This window comes from Coregonus clupeaformis, unplaced genomic scaffold, assembly GCF_020615455.1.
Source record: "Coregonus clupeaformis isolate EN_2021a unplaced genomic scaffold, ASM2061545v1 scaf3670, whole genome shotgun sequence".
Lineage (NCBI taxonomy): Eukaryota > Metazoa > Chordata > Actinopteri > Salmoniformes > Salmonidae > Coregonus > Coregonus clupeaformis.
Window position 1 is genome coordinate 1 of NW_025537124.1, and position 24,712 is coordinate 24,712.

The 24,712-nt window shown below is 43.3% G+C and overlaps 14 non-coding genes across 14 annotated transcripts; all 14 read right to left on the reverse strand.

The window, feature by feature from the left end:
- Positions 1–58: 58 nt before the first annotated feature.
- LOC123490326 lies at positions 59–177 on the reverse strand. Its single transcript, XR_006660901.1, has one exon. It is a non-coding gene; the product is annotated as a 5S ribosomal RNA (ribosomal RNA).
- Positions 178–1,339: 1,162 nt separating this feature from the next.
- Positions 1,340–1,458, reverse strand: LOC123490325. Its single transcript, XR_006660900.1, has one exon. It is a non-coding gene; the product is annotated as a 5S ribosomal RNA (ribosomal RNA).
- A 9,054-nt stretch (positions 1,459–10,512) lies between these two features.
- LOC123490320 lies at positions 10,513–10,631 on the reverse strand. Its single transcript, XR_006660895.1, has one exon. It is a non-coding gene; the product is annotated as a 5S ribosomal RNA (ribosomal RNA).
- Positions 10,632–11,789: 1,158 nt separating this feature from the next.
- Positions 11,790–11,908, reverse strand: LOC123490324. The gene has a single exon (XR_006660899.1). It is a non-coding gene; the product is annotated as a 5S ribosomal RNA (ribosomal RNA).
- A 1,164-nt stretch (positions 11,909–13,072) lies between these two features.
- Positions 13,073–13,191, reverse strand: LOC123490331. Its single transcript, XR_006660905.1, has one exon. It is a non-coding gene; the product is annotated as a 5S ribosomal RNA (ribosomal RNA).
- Positions 13,192–14,348: 1,157 nt separating this feature from the next.
- Positions 14,349–14,467, reverse strand: LOC123490334. The gene has a single exon (XR_006660906.1). It is a non-coding gene; the product is annotated as a 5S ribosomal RNA (ribosomal RNA).
- Positions 14,468–15,624: 1,157 nt separating this feature from the next.
- Positions 15,625–15,743, reverse strand: LOC123490335. The gene has a single exon (XR_006660907.1). It is a non-coding gene; the product is annotated as a 5S ribosomal RNA (ribosomal RNA).
- Positions 15,744–16,903: 1,160 nt separating this feature from the next.
- Positions 16,904–17,022, reverse strand: LOC123490336. Its single transcript, XR_006660908.1, has one exon. It is a non-coding gene; the product is annotated as a 5S ribosomal RNA (ribosomal RNA).
- A 1,159-nt stretch (positions 17,023–18,181) lies between these two features.
- LOC123490321 lies at positions 18,182–18,300 on the reverse strand. Its single transcript, XR_006660896.1, has one exon. It is a non-coding gene; the product is annotated as a 5S ribosomal RNA (ribosomal RNA).
- A 1,156-nt stretch (positions 18,301–19,456) lies between these two features.
- On the reverse strand, positions 19,457–19,575 carry LOC123490322. Its single transcript, XR_006660897.1, has one exon. It is a non-coding gene; the product is annotated as a 5S ribosomal RNA (ribosomal RNA).
- A 1,157-nt stretch (positions 19,576–20,732) lies between these two features.
- LOC123490327 lies at positions 20,733–20,850 on the reverse strand. The gene has a single exon (XR_006660902.1). It is a non-coding gene; the product is annotated as a 5S ribosomal RNA (ribosomal RNA).
- Positions 20,851–22,008: 1,158 nt separating this feature from the next.
- On the reverse strand, positions 22,009–22,127 carry LOC123490323. The gene has a single exon (XR_006660898.1). It is a non-coding gene; the product is annotated as a 5S ribosomal RNA (ribosomal RNA).
- A 1,154-nt stretch (positions 22,128–23,281) lies between these two features.
- Positions 23,282–23,400, reverse strand: LOC123490329. Its single transcript, XR_006660904.1, has one exon. It is a non-coding gene; the product is annotated as a 5S ribosomal RNA (ribosomal RNA).
- Positions 23,401–24,546: 1,146 nt separating this feature from the next.
- LOC123490328 lies at positions 24,547–24,665 on the reverse strand. The gene has a single exon (XR_006660903.1). It is a non-coding gene; the product is annotated as a 5S ribosomal RNA (ribosomal RNA).
- Positions 24,666–24,712: the final 47 nt, after the last annotated feature.

Below are 24,712 nucleotides of genomic sequence, written 5' to 3' on the forward strand. Positions count from 1 at the left end.
GGTGATAAAAAAAAAGCAGTTGCTCCATGACACAAGAGCACGCTCTACTGGGACAAAAAGCTTACAGCACCTGGTATTCCCAGGCGGTCTCCCATCCAAGTACTAACCAGGCCCGACCCTGCTTAGCTTCCGAGATCGGACGAGATCTGGCGTATTCAGGCTGGTATGACCGTAAGCGAGGGAACAACTCTTGGTACACTATATAAAGTCAATGTGTCACTCACGCTGAAAGGGACACAGAAACGTATCCACTTTGTGACACAAGCTGAAGAAGCTTAACCCCTGCTTACATTTCCAATATATATATATATATATTTGAGTCTTGTTGGGGGGGGGGAAGAGGGCATATCCTATGTTGATTTATGACAAGTTCATTGACTAGGGCCCTATAAAATAGGCGTTGCGGACCGAATCACGGAATCCAGACATTAAACCGAAATTCAACAATATTCAAACATTTATTGAACTTAGTAAGAAATCAACTAAATCTATTCAACTTGTTAGAAAACGCATTCATTTGCCCAAGTCAATCATAAGACATGAACAAAATGCATCAGTGATTCGTATTTCCATGAACTTTCTGAAACGGCACAGGAATGCCCCTGTCTGTGTGCATGTGTGCGGTGCTGCGCGTATGTCTACACTTTGTGTAGCCGTTAGCGATGATGCTAATGATAACCTTCTTCTGGTAGGGAAGGAATGGCTTTCCCCAAAACCTTCGCAAGTAAATGTTAACTACAAAGTAGCCTATGCCTGCCTGGCAGAATTATACCGTGATCATTTGCATCACTCCAGTTGCCATTTGTTCTACAGCAACACCGCTTAACCAAACAAAGGTCTCTTCCTGGTGCATGCTTGCATTTAAGGGTAACTACACCCCAACATCTAAATGTCTTACATTTTTCCCAGACCTCACAAATGGTCACCTGATAGGGTTTAAACATTGTTGTGGACATAGAACATCCAATTGTGCTGTTTTGCTATTAAAAAGGTGTACTTTTGAGAGCGAAAACCTGCCAAAACAGGGACAAACGGTCAACGGGGAAATCTAAACGGAGAAAAGGGAACTTGGGAATTAACGGAATCAGGCAAAACATTGAAGGGATTGTATAGTGCCCTAATGGACTACAGACATTGACTGTCTCCTAGACTAAAAACAAAGGCTGCATGTACTGCCTATATTTTGAGGGAAACGCACTGTCCATTATTTGATTTGATTTGATCAGGGCAGGGCAGCACACAAACTGCATTTAGTCCAATAACAATCCATGATATTATTAGGGTGATAAATAAAAAGCAGTTGCTCCATGACACAAGAGCACGCTCTACTGGGACAAAAAGCTTACAGCACCTGGTATTCCCAGGCGGTCTCCCATCCAAGTACTAACCAGGCCCGACCCTGCTTAGCTTCCGAGATCAGACGAGATCGGACGTATTCAGGCTGGTATGGCCGTAAGCGAGGGAACAACTCTTGGTACACTATATAAAGTCAATGTGTCACTCACTCTGAAAGGGACACAGAAACGTATCCACTTTGTGACACAAACTGAAGAAGCTCAACCCCTGCTTACATTTCCAATATATATATATATATATTTGAGTCTTGTTGGGGGGAAGAGGGCATATCCTATGTTGATTTATGACAAGTTCATTGACTAGGGCCCTATAAAATAGGCGTTGCGGACCGAATCACGGAATCCAGACATTAAACCGAAATTCAACAATATTCAAACATTTATTGAACTTAGTAAGAAATCAACTAAATCTATTCAACTTGTTAGAAAACGCATTCATTTGCCCAAGTCAATCATAAGACATGAATAAAATGCATCAGTGATTCGTATTTCCATGAACTTTCTGAAACGGCACAGGAATGCCCCTGTCTGTGTGCATGTGTGCGGTGCGCGCGTATGTCTACACTTTGTGTAGCCGTTAGCGATGATGCTAATGATAACCTTCTTCTGGTAGGGAAGGAATGGCTTTCCCCAAAACCTTCGCAAGTAAATGTTAACTACAAAGTAGCCTATGCCTGCATGGCAGAATTATACCGTGATCATTTGCATCACTCCAGTTGCCATTTGTTCTACAGCAACACCGCTTAACCAAACAAAGGTCTCTTCCTGGTGCATGCTTGCATTTAAGGGTAACTACACCCCAACATCTAAATGTCTTACATTTTCCCAGACCTCACAAATGGTCACCTGATAGGGTTTAAACATTGTTGTGGACATAGAACATCCAATTGTGCTGTTTTGCTATTAAAAAGGTGTACTTTTGAGAGCGAAAACCTGCCAAAACAGGGACAAACGGTCAACGGGGAAATCTAAACGGAGAAAAGGGAACTTGGGAATTAACGGAATCAGGCAAAACATTGAAGGGATTGTATAGTGCCCTAATGGACTACAGACATTGACTGTCTCCTAGACTAAAAACAAAGGCTGCATGTACTGCCTATATTTTGAGGGAAACGCACTGTCCATTATTTGATTTGATTTGATCAGGGCAGGGCAGCACACAAACTGCATTTAGTCCAATAACAATCCATGATATTATTAGGGTGATTGTTACGGATACAGGTATCCTGTGTTTTTGTGTGTTTCTCTCCTTCTGCCCTAATCACAGGTGTCCTGTATGTTCCTGATTGGTGGTCGTTGAGGTGTCTGCTGATTGGACCAATCAGTGAACATTCCTGGAAATTGCACCACCTGTTACTCGTTTGTTCAATCACACAGCCCATTGTATAAAAACCAGTCTTGTGTTTGTTGAGAAAGAGAGAGACTTTTTCCATATGTGAGTATGGACACGGTGGTGTCCTGTGTGTTGTGTACTCACTAAGTTGTTGGTTACCCTATTGGTAACTTTGTTAGAAGCCATTTCTTTATGTGAGTGTGGATACTGTGGTGTCCTGTGTATTGTGTACTTACTTTGTTGCTGATTACCCTGTTTGGTAGCTTTGTGTGTTTCTGGGAAAAGGAGTTTAAGCTAGTTGCCCTTGGGCGTACATTACCCGTGAGGGAAGAAATCTGTCTATAAACACCAGTTAGACCTGAGCGGACCACCCACTGTATTTTTGTATGACTAGCAGTAGCCTAGCGGTTCTTCAGGCAGGCTAGATCAGTTTAGGGGTTTTACACTATTGTTTCATTTCTTGGGTCCTGCTCAGCCCTTTTTCCCAAACCTTTACCGTGTGTTTAGTAATAAACCATTTATGTTTGACGGTAGTTCACGGTTGTTGTGTCATTTTTGTTCTCACTGTTCCAGGTCACACTTATAATTTGCATAATTTATGTTACGGGTCTCATGTCCATCCACCCTAGACGTTTAGAGCCACGGGGTTCGTAACATAAAGTGGGGGTTCGGTCCGGGATCCTATCTATCCCATGATACTCATGTAAATTAGTCAGTGTCTGGTTCAGTGTTGAGCTTGGCAGCTGTAACTACCTGTTTTTTTTTGTGTGTTCAGTAGTCGACGGCTCGTGTTGCTAGTAGAATGGCTACTTTTGAGTGGAGGCATTTTTGGAAAACCCTACGTGGGGGGTTTTTGAGAATTGCCGTGAGAGTGGATCTACAGGCTTTGGCTGACCACTTTTCTGTACCCATACCGAGGGGTTTAGTGAAAGCAGAAGTTAGGGAAGTAGTGTTAGCGATATTGTTAAACGAGCGAGTGCTTGTGTTACCGCCGCCTGAGTCTGCTGCTCCTGTAGGGGATGTGGTTGCTGTTTCTGTAAGCCCATCAGTGTCTGAGGACGAGGCTAAGGCTCCAGCCACATTGCCCGTTATGACCCACTCTCCCCACTGACTGACAGTGATGCCAGGATCGATGTCCGCTCGACGCGGCTCCAAATGGAGGCGGAAGAGCGGGCACACATCAGGCAAGACAAGCTGGAGATGCGAAATGGAACTAGAGGCAGAACAGGAGACGCGTAAGATAGAACAGGAGACGCGTAAGCTAGAGGCAGAACAGGAGACGCGTAAGCTAGAGGCAGAACAGGAGACGCGTAAGATGGAACTGGAGACGCGTAGGCTTGATCAAGAACTGGAGACGCGTAAGATGGAACTGGAGATGCGTAAAATGGAACTAGAGGCAGAAACAGCGAGGTTAGTCTCTGCTCATACTATGCCTGCTAGTGAGCCAGCCTCACCAGCGGTGTCGTCTGCTACATTTGATATTAGTAGACAGATCACCTTGGTACCTGTGTTTAGGGAGTCAGAGGTTGATTCCTATTTCAGTGTGTTTGAGCGTATAGCGGTAGCATTGAAATGGCCCGACGAGGTATGGTGCCTATTACTTCAGTGTAAGCTAACAGGTAAAGCCCAAGAGGTTCTGGCAGCGCTACCTCTTGAAGACAGTTTGAATTATGAGGTGGTCAAAGCTACTGTTCTTCGTGCCTATGAGCTTGTTCCTGAGGCATATCGACAGAGATTTAGGTCTCATAAAAAGTCTCCTACTCAGACTTATGTGGAGTTTGCTAGAGACAAAGGAAATCTGTTTGACAAATGGCACAGTGCTAGTAAGGTAACTGATTTTAACTCTCACGGGAGTTAATCTTGTTAGAAGAGTTTAAAAATTGTTTACCGGAACGCATTGTAGTTTATCTGAACGAACAGAAAGTATCCTCACTGTCGGAAGCGTCTGTATTGGCAGACGAAGTTTGTGTTGACGCATAAGAGCGTGTTTTCGGCTCGTGACGGAGAGCCGGGCTGCGGAGTTGCTAACTTTTAATCCTAGTCGACCAGCAGTACATCCAGCACGCCCAAAAGATGTGCGTCACTGTTTCTATTGTCATAAGGTGGGACATATAGTTAATGATTGCTTTCTGCTAAAACGCAAACCGGGGATGCCTCAGCACGCCAGGCCGCCAATGGGTGTTGGGCTGATTCAGACGGTTGTAGGGCCGGAATCAAGACAGAAGCCTCATAGTGAATGTGGTTTGAAAGTCCCTGTCCCAGATCACAGTTATGAACCGTTCATTTTTGAGGGGTTTGTTTCTATATCAGATGATGAAGCGTCTCAGCGTCCAGTTAGAATCCTCAGAGATACTGGTGCGGCGCAGTCGTTCATACTAGCTGATGTGTTGCCCTTGTCTAATAATACATATTGTGGTTCCAGTGTGTTAGTACAAGGAATTGAAATGGGTTTCGTCCCAGTGCCATTGCACTTTGTGAACGTACACTCTGAGTTAGTCAGTGGATTGTTCAGAGTTGGCGTACGTCCGATGTTGCCAGTAAAAGGGGTGACCTTTATAATGGGCAACGATATTGCCGGAGGAAAGGTAATACCCATATTGGAGGTATTGGATAAAAGTGACCAGTCTCTCTCCGAGGAGCTGGCACAGGGTTATCCAGATGTGTTCCCGCTTGTGCTGTCACACGTGCTCAAGCACGACAAGTGGGTGAAGTGGTAGATTTGTCAGACACGATTCTATTCAGAGAGTGTGACCCAGAGGATAGTTCGGGTGCTACCTCTGGTAAGCTGGTGCAGTCTGACCAACAGCCCAGAGAAAGGAAGAAGGATGTGGAACTTGTTGCTGAGGCAATCCAGTTACCAGTTACTCGTGAGCAGCTGATCGCTAACCAACAGGTTGACATTAGCCTGGCTAAATGTTTTTCTAGTGTTGTCTCAAAAGACGAGCTAAAGAAGAAAAAACATGGCATACTTCATTGATGGTAATCTCCTCATGCGTAAATGGACATCCCATGTTGACGCTGGCGGAGATTGGAATGCTGTTTACCAAATAGTGATTCCTACAGCCTTTCGACAAAATGTTTTATCCCTCGCTCATGATCACCAGTGGTCCGGACATCTGGGAGTCACCAAGACTTATGATCGTGTTTTGCGACATTTCTTTTGGCCTGGTTTAAAACAAGATGTGGCTCAGTTCTGTCGGACTTGCCACACCTGTCAAGTAGTTGGGAAACCGAACCAGGTTATTTCCCCGCGCCTCTTTGTCCCATACCGGCCATAGGTGAACCATTCGAACATGTGATGGTTGATTGTGTTGGACCATTACCAAAAACAAAATCTGGTAACCAGTTTATGTTGACAATTATGTGTGTGGCCACCAGGTACCCAGAGGCCATTCCTCTGCGAAGGATTACTGCTCCGGTGGTGAGTAAAGCGTTGATCAAATTCTTCTCAACTTTTGGATTACCTAAGGTGATACAAACTGATCAGGGTACGAATTTCCTTTCTAAACTTTTCAAACAAGTGTTAAAATCCTTGTCAGTTACACACCGTGTGTCAAGCGCATATCACCCAGAGTCTCAGGGTGCGCTTGAACGTTGGCATCAGACCCTGAAGTCTATGCTCCGTAAATATTGTTTGGAATCTGAGAAAGATTGGGATGAGGGAGTTCCTCTAGTGTTGTTTGCTGTCCGTGAGACAGTACAGGAATCCCTAGGGTTCAGCCCAGCTGAACTGGTGTTTGGACACACCATGAGAGGACCTATGAAAGTCCTTAAGGATCAGTTTTTGTCACAAGAGTTGTGTGTGAAAGAAAATGTGTTGGACTACGTTAGTCGCTTTCGTGAGCGCCTACATGCTGCCTGTGCTCTAGCAAAGGAAGCGCTGTCTTCCTCACAGAAACGGATGAAACGACACTATGACACACAGGCTGTTTCCTCGTTCACTGCAGCCAGGTGACCGAAGTTCTTGTGTTGTTGCCTGTGCCAGGAGCGTCATTGTCAGCACGTTTCGCTGGTCCTTATGTCATTGAAAAGAAACTAACTGAAACTGACTATGTGATACAGACTCCTGATAGAAAACGCCAATCTCGTGTGTGCCACGTTAACATGTTGAAGACATACCACAACAGACCCGTTACTCAGGTAGACAGTCCAGAGAAACTGGCCGAGTCGGCTGTCTCTGTTGCTGCTACGGCTGTAGTGGGAGGTCATGTTAATGATGTGGACGGAGATGGTTTGGAGTTGCGCAATACTCAGCAGCAGTGTGCTAGATTGCCCAATTCAGAGATGCTGCTGTCTCTCCCGTCAAGCCTGATTCATTTAACGGACAGACAGTCAGATGATATTGTGAGACTATTACACAGCTTTCCATGTCTTTTTAATGATGTTCCTACATGTACAAATGTGTTAGAACATGACATTAATGTTGGAAACGCTGCACCTATCAAGCAACATCCTTATCGTGTCAACGTCGCTAAGAGAAAGATAATGAGGGGTGAGGTCGGTTATTTGCTGGAGAATAACCTGGCTATGCCTAGTTCAAGTCCTTGGAGTTCTCCGTGCATTCTGGTTCCTAAACCTGATGGGACATCCAGATTATGTACGGACTATCGGAAAGTCAATGCTGTCACAGTGCCCGACTCGTTCCCGTTACCCAGACTGGATGACTGTATTGATACTGTTGGTGCTGCTACCTATGTAACCAAATTAGATCTTCTAAAAGGTTACTGGCAGGTGCCGTTAACCCCACGTGCCTCCGACATCTCTGCATTTGTGACCCCAGATCACTTCCTACAATATGCTGTCATGGCATTTGGGATGCGGAACGCACCAGCCACTTTCCAACGCCTGGTTAACACAGTATTGGCTGGAGTTCCTAATTGTAGTGCTTACCTTGATGATCTGGTCATTTATTCAACTGAGTGGTCTGATCATGTTAACACTCTAAGGGTAGTGTGTGAACGTCTAGCAACCGCTTCTCTAACCCTGAACTTAGCAAAGTGCGAGTTTGGGAAGGCTACTGTTACTTATCTTGGTAAACAGGTCGGCCATGGTCAGGTGCGCCCTGTAGATGCCAAGGTCTCAGCTATAAACGCATTTCCCGCACCTACCACCAGAAGAGAGCTACGCCGTTTTTTAGGGATGGTTGGCTACTACCGTAGTTTCTGTAAAAAATTTCTCTGCGGTAGTTGCTCCATTAACGGATTTGCTCAGTCCGGCGAGAAAATTTGTATGGTCTGAAGATTGTTGTGCTGCTTTCAACACTGCTAAAGCACTCTTGTGTAGTACTCCTGTTCTTGCTGCGCCAGATTTTGAGCGGCCGTTTAAACTGGAGGTAGATGCAAGTGCCAGAGGTGCTGGTGCTGTTCTACTGCAGCAAGACCAGAGTGGAGTGGACCATCCTGTCTGTTATTTTTCACGGAAATTTAACAAATGTCAGACAAACTATTCCACCATTGAACAAGAAGCTCTAGCTTTGTTGTTAGCTCTGCAGTACTTTGAAGTTTATGTTGGTTCCAGTGCATTACCAGTGGTAGTGTATACTGACCATAACCCCCTTAGTTTTTCTCCACCGGATGTACAACCAGAACCAACGCCTTATGCGTTGGGCACTTGTCGTGCAAAATTATAATTTGGAGATCCGCCACAAAAAGGGGTTAGATAATGTGATGGCAGATGCTTTGTCTCGTGTTTGATGATCTAGGTTTTTTTTGTTATCCCGGCAGGATGATTATAGAATTTTGGGTGTTGTGATAGTACGTGTGTCGCAAACCATTTTGGTTTGCTCTTTTAAGGGTGGGAGTGTTACGGATACAGGTATCCTGTGTTTTTGTGTGTTTCTCTCCTTCTGCCCTAATCACAGGTGTCCTGTATGTTCCTGATTGGTGGTCGTTGAGGTGTCTGCTGATTGGACCAATCAGTGAACATTCCTGGAAATTGCACCACCTGTTACTCGTTTGTTCAATCACACAGCCCATTGTATAAAAACCAGTCTTGTGTTTGTTGAGAAAGAGAGAGACTTTTTCCATATGTGAGTATGGACACGGTGGTGTCCTGTGTGTTGTGTACTCACTAAGTTGTTGGTTACCCTATTGGTAACTTTGTTAGAAGCCATTTCTTTATGTGAGTGTGGATACTGTGGTGTCCTGTGTATTGTGTACTTACTTTGTTGCTGATTACCCTGTTTGGTAGCTTTGTGTGTTTCTGGGAAAAGGGGAGTTTAAGCTAGTTGCCCTTGGGCGTACATTACCCGTAGGAAGAAATCTGTCTATAAACACCAGTTAGACCTGAGCGGACCACCCACTGTATTTTTGTATGACTAGCAGTAGCCTAGCGGTTCTTCAGGCAGGCTAGATCAGTTTAGGGGTTTTACACTATTGTTTCATTTCTTGGGTCCTGCTCAGCCCTTTTTCCCAAACCTTTACCGTGTGTTTAGTAATAAACCATTTATGTTTGACGGTAGTTCACGGTTGTTGTGTCATTTTTGTTCTCACTGTTCCAGGTCACACTTATAATTTGCATAATTTATGTTACGGGTCTCATGTCCATCCACCCTAGACGTTACATCGAAAAGCAGTTGCTCCATGACACAAACACGGGGACAAAAACTTAAGTTCCCAGGCGTGAAGCTGCGCGCCGGGGCAGGGCAGGCTGGTATGGCCGTAAGCGAGGGAACAACTCTTGGTACACTATATAAAGTCAATGTGTCACTCACTCTGAAAGGGACACAGAAACGTATCCATTTTGTGACACAAACTGAAGAAGCTCAACCCCTGCTTACATTTCCATATATATATATATATTTGAGTCTTGTTGGGGGTGGGGGAAGAGGGCATATCCTATGTTGATTTATGACAAGTTCATTGACTAGGGCCCTATAAAATAGGCGTTGCGGACCGAATCACGGAATCCAGACATTAAACTGAAATTCAACAATATTCAAACATTTATTGAACTTAGTAAGAAATCAACTAAATCTATTCAACTTGTTAGAAAACGCATTCATTTGCCCAAGTCAATCATAAGACATGAACAAAATGCATCAGTGATTCGTATTTCCATGAACTTTCTGAAACGGCACAGGAATGCCCCTGTCTGTGTGCATGTGTGCGGTGCGCGCGTATGTCTACACTTTGTGTAGCCGTTAGCGATGATGCTAATGATAACCTTCTTCTGGTAGGGAAGGAATGGCTTTCCCCAAAACCTTTGCAAGTAAATGTTAACTACAAAGTAGCCTATGCCTGCCTGGCAGAATTATACCGTGATCATTTGCATCACTCCAGTTGCCATTTGTTCTACAGCAACACCGCTTAACCAAACAAAGGTCTCTTCCTGGTGCATGCTTGCATTTAAGGGTAACTACACCCCAACATCTAAATGTCTTACATTTTTCCCAGACCTCACAAATGGTCACCTGATAGGGTTTAAACATTGTTGTGGACATAGAACATCCAATTGTGCTGTTTTGCTATTAAAAAGGTGTACTTTTGAGAGCGAAAACCTGCCAAAACAGGGACAAACGGTCAACGGGGAAATCTAAACGGAGAAAAGGGAACTTGGGAATTAACGGAATCAGGCAAAACATTGAAGGGATTGTATAGTGCCCTAATGGACTACAGACATTGACTGTCTCCTAGACTAAAAACAAAGGCTGCATGTACTGCCTATATTTTGAGGGAAACGCACTGTCCATTATTTGATTTGATTTGATCAGGGCCGGGCAGCATACAAACTGCATTTAGTCCAATAACAATCCATGATATTATTAGGGTGATAAATAAAAAGCAGTTGCTCCATGACACAAGAGCACGCTCTACTGGGACAAAAAGCTTACAGCACCTGGTATTCCCAGGCGGTCTCCCATCCAAGTACTAACCAGGCCCGACCCTGCTTAGCTTCCGAGATCGGACGAGATCGGGCGTATTCAGGCTGGTATGGCCGTAAGCGAGGGAACAACTCTTGGTACACTATATAAAGTCAATGTGTCACTCACTCTGAAAGGGACACAGAAATGTATCCACTTTGTGACACAAACTGAAGAAGCTCAACCCCTGCTTACATTTCCAATATATATATATATATATTTGAGTCTTGTTGGGGGGGGAAGAGGGCATATCCTATGTTGATTTATGACAAGTTCATTGACTAGGGCCCTATAAAATAGGCGCTACGGACCGAATCACGGAATCCAGACATTAAACCGAAATTCAACAATATTCAAACATTTATTGAACTTAGTAAGAAATCAACTAAATCTATTCAACTTGTTAGAAAACGCATTCATTTGCCCAAGTCAATCATAAGACATGAACAAAATGCATCAGTGATTCGTATTTCCATGAACTTTCTGAAACGGCACAGGAATGCCCCTGTCTGTGTGCATGTGTGCGGTGCGCGCGTATGTCTACACTTTGTGTAGCCGTTAGCGATGATGCTAATGATAACCTTCTTCTGGTAGGGAAGGAATGGCTTTCCCAAAACCTTCGCAAGTAAATGTTAACTACAAAGTAGCCTATGCCTGCATGGCAGAATTATACCGTGATCATTTGCATCACTCCAGTTGCCATTTGTTCTACAGCAACACCGCTTAACCAAACAAAGGTCTCTTCCTGGTGCATGCTTGCATTTAAGGGTAACTACACCCCAACATCTAAATGTCTTACATTTTTCCCAGACCTCACAAATGGTCACCTGATAGGGTTTAAACATTGTTGTGGACATAGAACATCCAATTGTGCTGTTTTGCTATTAAAAAGGTGTACTTTTGAGAGCGAAAACCTGCCAAAACAGGGACAAACGGTCAACGGGGAAATCTAAACGGAGAAAAGGGAACTTGGGAATTAACGGAATCAGGCAAAACATTGAAGGGATTGTATAGTGCCCTAATGGACTACAGACATTGACTGTCTCCTAGACTAAAAACAAAGGCTGCATGTACTGCCTATATTTTGAGGGAAACGCACTGTCCATTATTTGATTTGATTTGATCAGGGCAGGGCAGCACACAAACTGCATTTAGTCCAATAACAATCCATGATATTATTAGGGTGATAAATAAAAAGCAGTTGCTCCATGACACAAGAGCACGCTCTACTGGGACAAAAAGCTTACAGCACCTGGTATTCCCAGGCGGTCTCCCATCCAAGTACTAACCAGGCCCGACCCTGCTTAGCTTCCGAGATCGGACGAGATCGGGCGTATAAAGGCTGGTATGGCCGTAAGCGAGGGAACAACTCTTGGTACACTATATAAAGTCAATGTGTCACTCACTCTGAAAGGGACACAGAAACGTATCCACTTTGTGACACAAACTGAAGAAGCTCAACCCCTGCTTACATTTCCAATATATATATATATATATATTTGAGTCTTGTTGGGGGGGGGAAGAGGGCATATCCTATGTTGATTTATGACAAGTTCATTGACTAGGGCCCTATAAAATAGGCGCTATGGACCGAATCACGGAATCCAGACATTAAACCGAAATTCAACAATATTCAAACATTTATTGAACTTAGTAAGAAATCAACTAAATCTATTCAACTTGTTAGAAAACGCATTCATTTGCCCAAGTCAATCATAAGACATGAACAAAATGCATCAGTGATTCGTATTTCCATGAACTTTCTGAAACGGCACAGGAATGCCCCTGTCTGTGTGCATGTGTGCGGAGTGCGCGCGTATGTCTACACTTTGTGTAGCCGTTAGCGATGATGCTAATGATAACCTTCTTCTGGTAGGGAAGGAATGGCTTTCCCCAAAACCTTCGCAAGTAAATGTTAACTACAAAGTAGCCTATGCCTGCATGGCAGAATTATACCGTGATCATTTGCATCACTCCAGTTGCCATTTGTTCTACAGCAACACCGCTTAACCAAACAAAGGTCTCTTCCTGGTGCATGCTTGCATTTAAGGGTAACTACACCCCAACATCTAAATGTCTTACATTTTTCCCAGACCTCACAAATGGTCACCTGATAGGGTTTAAACATTGTTGTGGACATAGAACATCCAATTGTGCTGTTTTGCTATTAAAAAGGTGTACTTTTGAGAGCGAAAACCTGCCAAAACAGGGACAAACGGTCAACGGGGAAATCTAAACGGAGAAAAGGGAACTTGGGAATTAACGGAATCAGGCAAAACATTGAAGGGATTGTATAGTGCCCTAATGGACTACAGACATTGACTGTCTCCTAGACTAAAAACAAAGGCTGCATGTACTGCCTATATTTTGAGGGAAACGCACTGTCCATTATTTGATTTGATTTGATCAGGGCAGGGCAGCACACAAACTGCATTTAGTCCAATAACAATCCATGATATTATTAGGGTGATAAATAAAAAGCAGTTGCTCCATGACACAAGAGCACGCTCTACTGGGACAAAAAGCTTACAGCACCTGGTATTCCCAGGCGGTCTCCCATCCAAGTACTAACCAGGCCCGACCCTGCTTAGCTTCCGAGATCGGACGAGATCGGGCGTATTCAGGCTGGTATGGCCGTAAGCGAGGGAACAACTCTTGGTACACTATATAAAGTCAATGTGTCACTCACTCTGAAAGGGACACAGAAACGTATCCACTTTGTGACACAAACTGAAGAAGCTCAACCCCTGCTTACATTTCCAATATATATATATATATATTTGAGTCTTGTTGGGGGGGAAGAGGGCATATCCTATGTTGATTTATGACAAGTTCATTGACTAGGGCCCTATAAAATAGGCGCTATGGACCGAATCACGGAATCCAGACATTAAACCGAAATTCAACAATATTCAAACATTTATTGAACTTAGTAAGAAATCAACTAAATCTATTCAACTTGTTAGAAAACGCATTCATTTGCCCAAGTCAATCATAAGACATGAACAAAATGCATCAGTGATTCGGATTTCCATGAACTTTCTGAAACGGCACAGGAATGCCCCCTGTCTGTGTGCATGTGTGCGGTGCGCGCGATGTCTACACTTTGTGTAGCCGTTAGCGATGATGCTAATGATAACCTTCTTCTGGTAGGGAAGGAATGGCTTTCCCAAAACCTTCGCAAGTAAATGTTAACTACAAAGTAGCCTATGCCTGCATGGCAGAATTATACCGTGATCATTTGCATCACTCCAGTTGCCATTTGTTCTACAGCAACACCGCTTAACCAAACAAAGGTCTCTTCCTGGTGCATGCTTGCATTTAAGGGTAACTACACCCCAACATCTAAATGTCTTACATTTTTCCCAGACCTCACAAATGGTCACCTGATAGGGTTTAAACATTGTTGTGGACATAGAACATCCAATTGTGCTGTTTTGCTATTAAAAAGGTGTACTTTTGAGAGCGAAAACCTGCCAAAACAGGGACAAACGGTCAACGGGGAAATCTAAACGGAGAAAAGGGAACTTGGGAATTAACGGAATCAGGCAAAACATTGAAGGGATTGTATAGTGCCCTAATGGACTACAGACATTGACTGTCTCCTAGACTAAAAACAAAGGCTGCATGTACTGCCTATATTTTGAGGGAAACGCACTGTCCATTATTTGATTTGATTTGATCAGGGCAGGGCAGCACACAAACTGCATTTAGTCCAATAACAATCCATGATATTATTAGGGTGATAAATAAAAAGCAGTTGCTCCATGACACAAGAGCACGCTCTACTGGGACAAAAAGCTTACAGCACCTGGTATTCCCAGGCGGTCTCCCATCCAAGTACTAACCAGGCCCGACCCTGCTTAGCTTCCGAGATCGGACGAGATCGGGCGTATTCAGGCTGGTATGGCCGTAAGCGAGGGAACAACTCTTGGTACACTATATAAAGTCAATGTGTCACTCACTCTGAAAGGGACACAGAAACGTATCCACTTTGTGACACAAACTGAAGAAGCTCAACCCCTGCTTACATTTCCAAATATATATATATATATTTGAGTCTTGTTGGGGGGGGAAGAGGGCATATCCTATGTTGATTTATGACAAGTTCATTGACTAGGGCCCTATAAAATAGGCGCTACGGACCGAATCACGGAATCCAGACATTAAACCGAAATTCAACAATATTCAAACATTTATTGAACTTAGTAAGAAATCAACTAAATCTATTCAACTTGTTAGAAAAACGCATTCATTTGCCCAAGTCAATCATAAGACATGAACAAAATGCATCAGTGATTCGGATTTCCATGAACTTTCTGAAACGGCACAGGAATGCCCCTGTCTGTGTGCATGTGTGCGGGAAGCGCGATGTCTACACTTTGTGTAGCCGTTAGCGATGATGCTAATGATAACCTTCTTCTGGTAGGGAAGGAATGGCTTTCCCCAAAACCTTCGCAAGTAAATGTTAACTACAAAGTAGCCTATGCCTGCATGGCAGAATTATACCGTGATCATTTGCATCACTCCAGTTGCCATTTGTTCTACAGCAACACCGCTTAACCAAACAAAGGTCTCTTCCTGGTGCATGCTTGCATTTAAGGGTAACTACACCCCAACATCTAAATGTCTTACATTTTTCCCAGACCTCACAAATGGTCACCTGATAGGGTTTAAACATTGTTGTGGACATAGAACATCCAATTGTGCTGTTTTGCTATTAAAAAGGTGTACTTTTGAGAGCGAAAACCTGCCAAAACAGGGACAAACGGTCAACGGGGAAATCTAAACGGAGAAAAGGGAACTTGGGAATTAACGGAATCAGGCAAAACATTGAAGGGATTGTATAGTGCCCTAATGGACTACAGACATTGACTGTCTCCTAGACTAAAAACAAAGGCTGCATGTACTGCCTATATTTTGAGGGAAACGCACTGTCCATTATTTGATTTGATTTGATCAGGGCAGGGCAGCACACAAACTGCATTTAGTCCAATAACAATCCATGATATTATTAGGGTGATAAATAAAAAGCAGTTGCTCCATGACACAAGAGCACGCTCTACTGGGACAAAAGCTTACAGCACCTGGTATTCCCAGGCGGTCTCCCATCCAAGTACTAACCAGGCCCGACCCTGCTTAGCTTCCGAGATCGGACGAGATCGGGCGTATTCAGGCTGGTATGGCCGTAAGCGAGGGAACAACTCTTGGTACACTATATAAAGTCAATGTGTCACTCACTCTGAAAGGGACACAGAAACGTATCCACTTTGTGACACAAACTGAAGAAGCTCAACCCCTGCTTACATTTCCATAATATATATATATATATTTGAGTCTTGTTGGGGGGGGAAGAGGGCATATCCTATGTTGATTTATGACAAGTTCATTGACTAGGGCCCTATAAAATAGGCGCTATGGACCGAATCACGGAATCCAGACATTAAACCGAAATTCAACAATATTCAAACATTTATTGAACTTAGTAAGAAATCAACTAAATCTATTCAACTTGTTAGAAAAACGCATTCATTTGCCCAAGTCAATCATAAGACATGAACAAAATGCATCAGTGATTCGTATTTCCATGAACTTTCTGAAACGGCACAGGAATGCCCCTGTCTGTGTGCATGTGTGCGGTAGCGCGCGGATGTCTACACTTTGTGTAGCCGTAGCGATGATGCTAATGATAACCTTCTTCTGGTAGGGAAGGAATGGCTTTCCCCAAAACCTTCGCAAGTAAATGTTAACTACAAAGTAGCCTATGCCTGCATGGCAGAATTATACCGTGATCATTTGCATCACTCCAGTTGCCATTTGTTCTACAGCAACACCGCTTAACCAAACAAAGGTCTCTTCCTGGTGCATGCTTGCATTTAAGGGTAACTACACCCCAACATCTAAATGTCTTACATTTTTCCCAGACCTCACAAATGGTCACCTGATAGGGTTTAAACATTGTTGTGGACATAGAACATCCAATTGTGCTGTTTTGCTATTAAAAAGGTGTACTTTTGAGAGCGAAAACCTGCCAAAACAGGGACAAACGGTCAACGGGGAAATCTAAACGGAGAAAAGGGAACTTGGGAATTAACGGAATCAGGCAAAACATTGAAGGGATTGTATAGTGCCCTAATGGACTACAGACATTGACTGTCTCCTAGACTAAAAACAAAGGCTGCATGTACTGCCTATATTTTGAGGGAAACGCACTGTCCATTATTTGATTTGATTTGATCAGGGCAGGGCAGCACACAAACTGCATTTAGTCCAATAACAATCCATGATATTATTAGGGTGATAAATAAAAAGCAGTTGCTCCATGACACAAGAGCACGCTCTACTGGGACAAAAAGCTTACAGCACCTGGTATTCCCAGGCGGTCTCCCATCCAAGTACTAACCAGGCCCGACCCTGCTTAGCTTCCGAGATCGGACGAGATCGGGCGTATTCAGGCTGGTATGGCCGTAAGCGAGGGAACAACTCTTGGTACACTATATAAAGTCAATGTGTCACTCACTCTGAAAGGGACACAGAAACGTATCCACTTTGTGACACAAACTGAAGAAGCTCAACCCCTGCTTACATTTCCAATATATATATATATATATTTGAGTCTTGTTGGGGGGGGAAGAGGGCATATCCTATGTTGATTTATGACAAGTTCATTGACTAGGGCCCTATAAAATAGGCGCTATGGACCGAATCACGGAATCCAGACATTAAACCGAAATTCAACAATATTCAAACATTTATTGAACTTAGTAAGAAATCAACTAAATCTATTCAACTTGTTAGAAAACGCATTCATTTGCCCAAGTCAATCATAAGACATGAACAAAATGCATCAGTGATTCGTATTTCCATGAACTTTCTGAAACGGCACAGGAATGCCGCTGTCTGTGTGCATGTGTGCGGTGCGCGCGTATGTCTGAACTTTGTGTAGCCGTTAGCGATGATGCTAATGATAACCTTCTTCTGGTAGGGAAGGAATGGCTTTCCCCAAAACCTTCGCAAGTAAATGTTAACTACAAAGTAGCCTATGCCTGCATGGCAGAATTATACCGTGATCATTTGCATCACTCCAGTTGCCATTTGTTCTACAGCAACACCGCTTAACCAAACAAAGGTCTCTTCCTGGTGCATGCTTGCATTTAAGGGTAACTACACCCCAACATCTAAATGTCTTACATTTTTCCCAGACCTCACAAATGGTCACCTGATAGGGTTTAAACATTGTTGTGGACATAGAACATCCAATTGTGCTGTTTTGCTATTAAAAAGGTGTACTTTTGAGAGCGAAAACCTGCCAAAACAGGGACAAACGGTCAACGGGGAAATCTAAACGGAGAAAAGGGAACTTGGGAATTAACGGAATCAGGCAAAACATTGAAGGGATTGTATAGTGCCCTAATGGACTACAGACATTGACTGTCTCCTAGACTAAAAACAAAGGCTGCATGTACTGCCTATATTTTGAGGGAAACGCACTGTCCATTATTTGATTTGATTTGATCAGGGCAGGGCAGCACACAAACTGCATTTAGTCCAATAACAATCCATGATATTATTAGGGTGATAAATAAAAAGCAGTTGCTCCATGACACAAGAGCACGCTCTACTGGGACAAAAAGCTTACAGCACCTGGTATTCCCAGGCGGTCTCCCATCCAAGTACTAACCAGGCCCGACCCTGCTTAGCTTCCGAGATCGGACGAGATCGGGCGTATTCAGGCTGGTATGGCCGTAAGCGAGGGAACAACTCTTGGTACACTATATAAAGTCAATGTGTCACTCACTCTGAAAGGGACACAGAAACGTATCCACTTTGTGACACAAACTGAAGAAGCTCAACCCCTGCTTACATTTCCAAATATATATATATATATTTGAGTCTTGTTGGGGGGGGAAGAGGGCATATCCTATGTTGATTTATGACAAGTTCATTGACTAGGGCCCTATAAAATAGGCGTTATGGACCGAATCACGGAATCCAGACATTAAACCGAAATTCAACAATATTCAAACATTTATTGAACTTAGTAAGAAATCAACTAAATCTATTCAACTTGTTAGAAAACGCATTCATTTGCCCAAGTCAATCATAAGACATGAACAAAATGCATCAGTGATTCGGATTTCCATGAACTTTCTGAAACGGCACAGGAATGCCCCTGTCTGTGTGCATGTGTGCGGTGCGCGCGGATGTCTACACTTTGTGTAGCCGTTAGCGATGATGCTAATGATAACCTTCTTCTGGTAGGGAAGGAATGGCTTTCCCCAAAACCTTCGCAAGTAAATGTTAACTACAAAGTAGCCTATGCCTGCATGGCAGAATTATACCGTGATCATTTGCATCACCCAGTTGCCATTTGTTCTACAGCAACACCGCTTAACCAAACAAAGGTCTCTTCCTGGTGCATGCTTGCATTTAAGGGTAACTACACCCCAACATCTAAATGTCTTACATTTTTCCCAGACCTCACAAATGGTCACCTGATAGGGTTTAAACATTGTTGTGGACATAGAACATCCAATTGTGCTGTTTTGCTATTAAAAAGGTGTACTTTTGAGAGCGAAAACCTGCCAAAACAGGGACAAACGGTCAACGGGGAAATCTAAACGGAGAAAAGGGAACTTGGGAATTAACGGAATCAGGCAAAACATTGAAGGGATTGTATAGTGCCCTAATGGACTACAGACATTGACTGTCTCCTAGACTAAAAACAAAGGCTGCATGTACTGCCTATATTTTGAGGGAAACGCACTGTCCATTATTTGATTTGATTTGATCAGGGCAGGGCAGCACACAAACTGCATTTAGTCCAATAACAATCCATGATATTATTAGGGTGATAAATAAAAAGCAGTTGCTCCATGACACAAGAGCACGCTCTACTGGGACAAAAGCTTACAGCACCTGGTATTCCCAGGCGGTCTCCCATCCAAGTACTAACCAGGCCCGACCCTGCTTAGCTTCCGAGATCGGACGAGATCGGGCGTATTCAGGCTGGTATGGCCGTAAGCGAGGGAACAACTCTTGGTACACTATATAAAGTCAATGTGTCACTCACTCTGAAAGGGACACAGAAACGTATCCACTTTGTGACACAAACTGAAGAAGCTCAACCCCTGCTTACATTTCCAATATATATATATATATATTTGAGTCTTGTTGGGGGGGGAAGAGGGCATATCCTATGTTGATTTATGACAAGTTCATTGACTAGGGCCCTATAAAATAGGCGCTACGGACCGAATCACGGAATCCAGACATTAAACCGAAATTCAACAATATTCAAACATTTATTGAACTTAGTAAGAAATCAACTAAATCTATTCAACTTGTTAGAAAACGCATTCATTTGCCCAAGTCAATCATAAGACATGAACAAAATGCATCAGTGATTCGGATTTCCATGAACTTTCTGAAACGGCACAGGAATGCCGCTGTCTGTGTGCATGTGTGCGGTGCGCGCGATGTCTACACTTTGTGTAGCCGTTAGCGATGATGCTAATGATAACCTTCTTCTGGTAGGGAAGGAATGGCTTTCCCCAAAACCTTCGCAAGTAAATGTTAACTACAAAGTAGCCTATGCCTGCATGGCAGAATTATACCGTGATCATTTGCATCACTCCAGTTGCCATTTGTTCTACAGCAACACCGCTTAACCAAACAAAGGTCTCTTCCTGGTGCATGCTTGCATTTAAGGGTAACTACACCCCAACATCTAAATGTCTTACATTTTTCCCAGACCTCACAAATGGTCACCTGATAGGGTTTAAACATTGTTGTGGACATAGAACATCCAATTGTGCTGTTTTGCTATTAAAAAGGTGTACTTTTGAGAGCGAAAACCTGCCAAAACAGGGACAAACGGTCAACGGGGAAATCTAAACGGAGAAAAGGGAACTTGGGAATTAACGGAATCAGGCAAAACATTGAAGGGATTGTATAGTGCCCTAATGGACTACAGACATTGACTGTCTCCTAGACTAAAAACAAAGGCTGCATGTACTGCCTATATTTTGAGGGAAACGCACTGTCCATTATTTGATTTGATTTGATCAGGGCAGGGCAGCACACAAACTGCATTTAGTCCAATAACAATCCATGATATTATTAGGGTGATAAATAAAAAGCAGTTGCTCCATGACACAAGAGCACGCTCTACTGGGACAAAAGCTTACAGCACCTGGTATTCCCAGGCGGTCTCCCATCCAAGTACTAACCAGGCCCGACCCTGCTTAGCTTCCGAGATCGGACGAGATCGGGCGATTCAGGCTGGTATGGCCGTAAGCGAGGGAACAACTCTTGGTACACTATATAAAGTCAATGTGTCACTCACTCTGAAAGGGACACAGAAACGTATCCACTTTGTGACACAAACTGAAGAAGCTCAACCCCTGCTTACATTTCCAATATATATATATATATATTTGAGTCTTGTTGGGGGGGGAAGAGGGCATATCCTATGTTGATTTATGACAAGTTCATTGACTAGGGCCCTATAAAATAGGCGTTACGGACCGAATCACGGAATCCAGACATTAAACCGAAATTCAACAATATTCAAACATTTATTGAACTTAGTAAGAAATCAACTAAATCTATTCAACTTGTTAGAAAACGCATTCATTTGCCCAAGTCAATCATAAGACATGAACAAAATGCATCAGTGATTCGTATTTCCATGAACTTTCTGAAACGGCACAGGAATGCCCCTGTCTGTGTGCATGTGTGCGGTGCGCGCGTATGTCTACACTTTGTGTAGCCGTTAGCGATGATGCTAATGATAACCTTCTTCTGGTAGGGAAGGAATGGCTTTCCCCAAAACCTTCGCAAGTAAATGTTAACTACAAAGTAGCCTATGCCTGCATGGCAGAATTATACCGTGATCATTTGCATCACTCCAGTTGCCATTTGTTCTACAGCAACACCGCTTAACCAAACAAAGGTCTCTTCCTGGTGCATGCTTGCATTTAAGGGTAACTACACCCCAACATCTAAATGTCTTACATTTTTCCCAGACCTCACAAATGGTCACCTGATAGGGTTTAAACATTGTTGTGGACATAGAACATCCAATTGTGCTGTTTTGCTATTAAAAAGGTGTACTTTTGAGAGCGAAAACCTGCCAAAACAGGGACAAACGGTCAACGGGGAAATCTAAACGGAGAAAAGGGAACTTGGGAATTAACGGAATCAGGCAAAACATTGAAGGGATTGTATAGTGCCCTAATGGACTACAGACATTGACTGTCTCCTAGACTAAAAACAAAGGCTGCATGTACTGCCTATATTTTGAGGGAAACGCACTGTCCATTATTTGATTTGATTTGATCAGGGCAGGGCAGCACACAAACTGCATTTAGTCCAATAACAATCCATGATATTATTAGGGTGATAAATAAAAAGCAGTTGCTCCATGACACAAGAGCACGCTCTACTGGGACAAAAGCTTACAGCACCTGGTATTCCCAGGCGGTCTCCCATCCAAGTACTAACCAGGCCCGACCCTGCTTAGCTTCCGAGATCGGACGAGATCGGGCGTATTCAGGCTGGTATGGCCGTAAGCGAGGGAACAACTCTTGGTACACTATATAAAGTCAATGTGTCACTCACTCTGAAAGGGACACAGAAACGTATCCACTTTGTGACACAAACTGAAGAAGCTCAACCCCTGCTTACATTTCCAATATATATATATATATATTTGAGTCTTGTTGGGGGGGGAAGAGGGCATATCCTATGTTGATTTATGACAAGTTCATTGACTAGGGCCCTATAAAATAGGCGCTGCGGACCGAATCACGGAATCCAGACATTAAACCGAAATTCAACAATATTCAAACATTTATTGAACTTAGTAAGAAATCAACTAAATCTATTCAACTTGTTAGAAAACGCATTCATTTGCCCAAGTCAATCATAAGACATGAACAAAATGCATCAGTGATTCGTATTTCCATGAACTTTCTGAAACGGCACAGGAATGCCCCTGTCTGTGTGCATGTGTGCGGTGCGCGCGTATGTCTACACTTTGTGTAGCCGTTAGCGATGATGCTAATGATAACCTTCTTCTGGTAGGGAAGGAATGGCTTTCCCCAAAACCTTCGCAAGTAAATGTTAACTACAAAGTAGCCTATGCCTGCATGGCAGAATTATACCGTGATCATTTGCATCACTCCAGTTGCCATTTGTTCTACAGCAACACCGCTTAACCAAACAAAGGTCTCTTCCTGGTGCATGCTTGCATTTAAGGGTAACTACACCCCAACATCTAAATGTCTTACATTTTTCCCAGACCTCACAAATGGTCACCTGATAGGGTTTAAACATTGTTGTGGACATAGAACATCCAATTGTGCTGTTTTGCTATTAAAAAGGTGTACTTTTGAGAGCGAAAACCTGCCAAAACAGGGACAAACGGTCAACGGGGAAATCTAAACGGAGAAAAGGGAACTTGGGAATTAACGGAATCAGGCAAAACATTGAAGGGATTGTATAGTGCCCTAATGGACTACAGACATTGATTGTCTCCTAGACTAAAAACAAAGGCTGCATGTACTGCCTATATTTTGAGGGAAACGCACTGTCCATTATTTGATTTGATCAGGGCAGGGCAGCACACAAACTGCATTTAGTCCAATAACAATCCATGATATTATTAGGGTGATAAATAAAAAGCAGTTGCTCCATGACACAAGAGCACGCTCTACTGGGACAAAAAGCTTACAGCACCTGGTATTCCCAGGCAGTCTCCCATCCATGTACTAACCAGGCCCAACCCTGCTTAGCTTCCGAGATCGGACAAGATCGGGCATATTCAGGCTGGTATGGCCGTAAGCAAGGGAACAACTCTTGGTACACTATATAAAGTCAATGTGTCACTCACTCTGAAAGGGACACAGAAACGTATCCACTTTGTGACACAAACTGAAGAAGCTCAACCCCTGCTTACATTTCACAATATATATATATATATTTGAGTCTTGTTGGGGGAAGAGGGCATATCCTATGTTGATTTATGACAAGTTCATTGACTAGGGCCCTATAAAATAGGCGTTGCGGACCGAATCACGGAATTCAGACATTAAACCGAAATTCAACAATATTCAAACATTTATTGAACTTAGTAAGAAATCAACTAAATCTATTCAACTTGTTAGAAAACGCATTCATTTGCCCAAGTCAATCATAAGACATGAACAAAATGCATCAGTGATTCGTATTTCCATGAACTTTCTGAAACGGCACAGGAATGCCCCTGTCTGTGTGCATGTGTGCGGTGCGCGCATGTCTACACTTTTGTGCAGCGTTAGCGATGATGCTAATGATAACCTTCTTCTGGTAGGGAAGGAATGGCTTTCCCCAAAACCTTCGCAAGTAAATGTTAACTACAAAGTAGCCTATGCCTGCATGGCAGAATTATACCGTGATCATTTGCATCACTCCAGTTGCCATTTGTTCTACAGCAACACCGCTTAACCAAACAAAGGTCTCTTCCTGGTGCATGCTTGCATTTAAGGGTAACTACACCCAACATCTAAATGTCTTACATTTTTTCCCAGACCTCACAAATGGTCACCTGATAGGGTTTAAACATTGTTGTGGACATAGAACATCCAATTGTGCTGTTTTGCTATTAAAAAGGTGTACTTTTGAGAGCCGAAAACCCAAAACAGGGACAAACGGTCAACGGGGAAATCTAAACGGAGAAAAGGGAACTTGGGAATTAACGGAATCAGGCAAAACATTGAAGGGATTGTATAGTGCCCTAATGGACTACAGACATTGATTGTCTCCTAGACTAAAAACAAAGGCTGCATGTACTGCCTATATTTTGAGGGAAACGCACTGTCCATTATTTGATTTGATCAGGGCAGGGCAGCACACAAACTGCATTTAGTCCAATAACAATCCATGATATTATTAGGGTGATAAATAAAAAGCAGTTGCTCCATGACACAAGAGCACGCTCTACTGGGACAAAAAGTCTACAGCACCTGGTATTCCCAGGCGGTCTCCCATCCAAGTACTAACCAGGCCCGACCCTGCTTAGCTTCCGAGATCGGACGAGATCGGGCGTATTCAGGCTGGTATGGCCGCAAGCGAACAACTCTTGGTACACTATATAAAGTCAATGTGTCACTCCTCTGG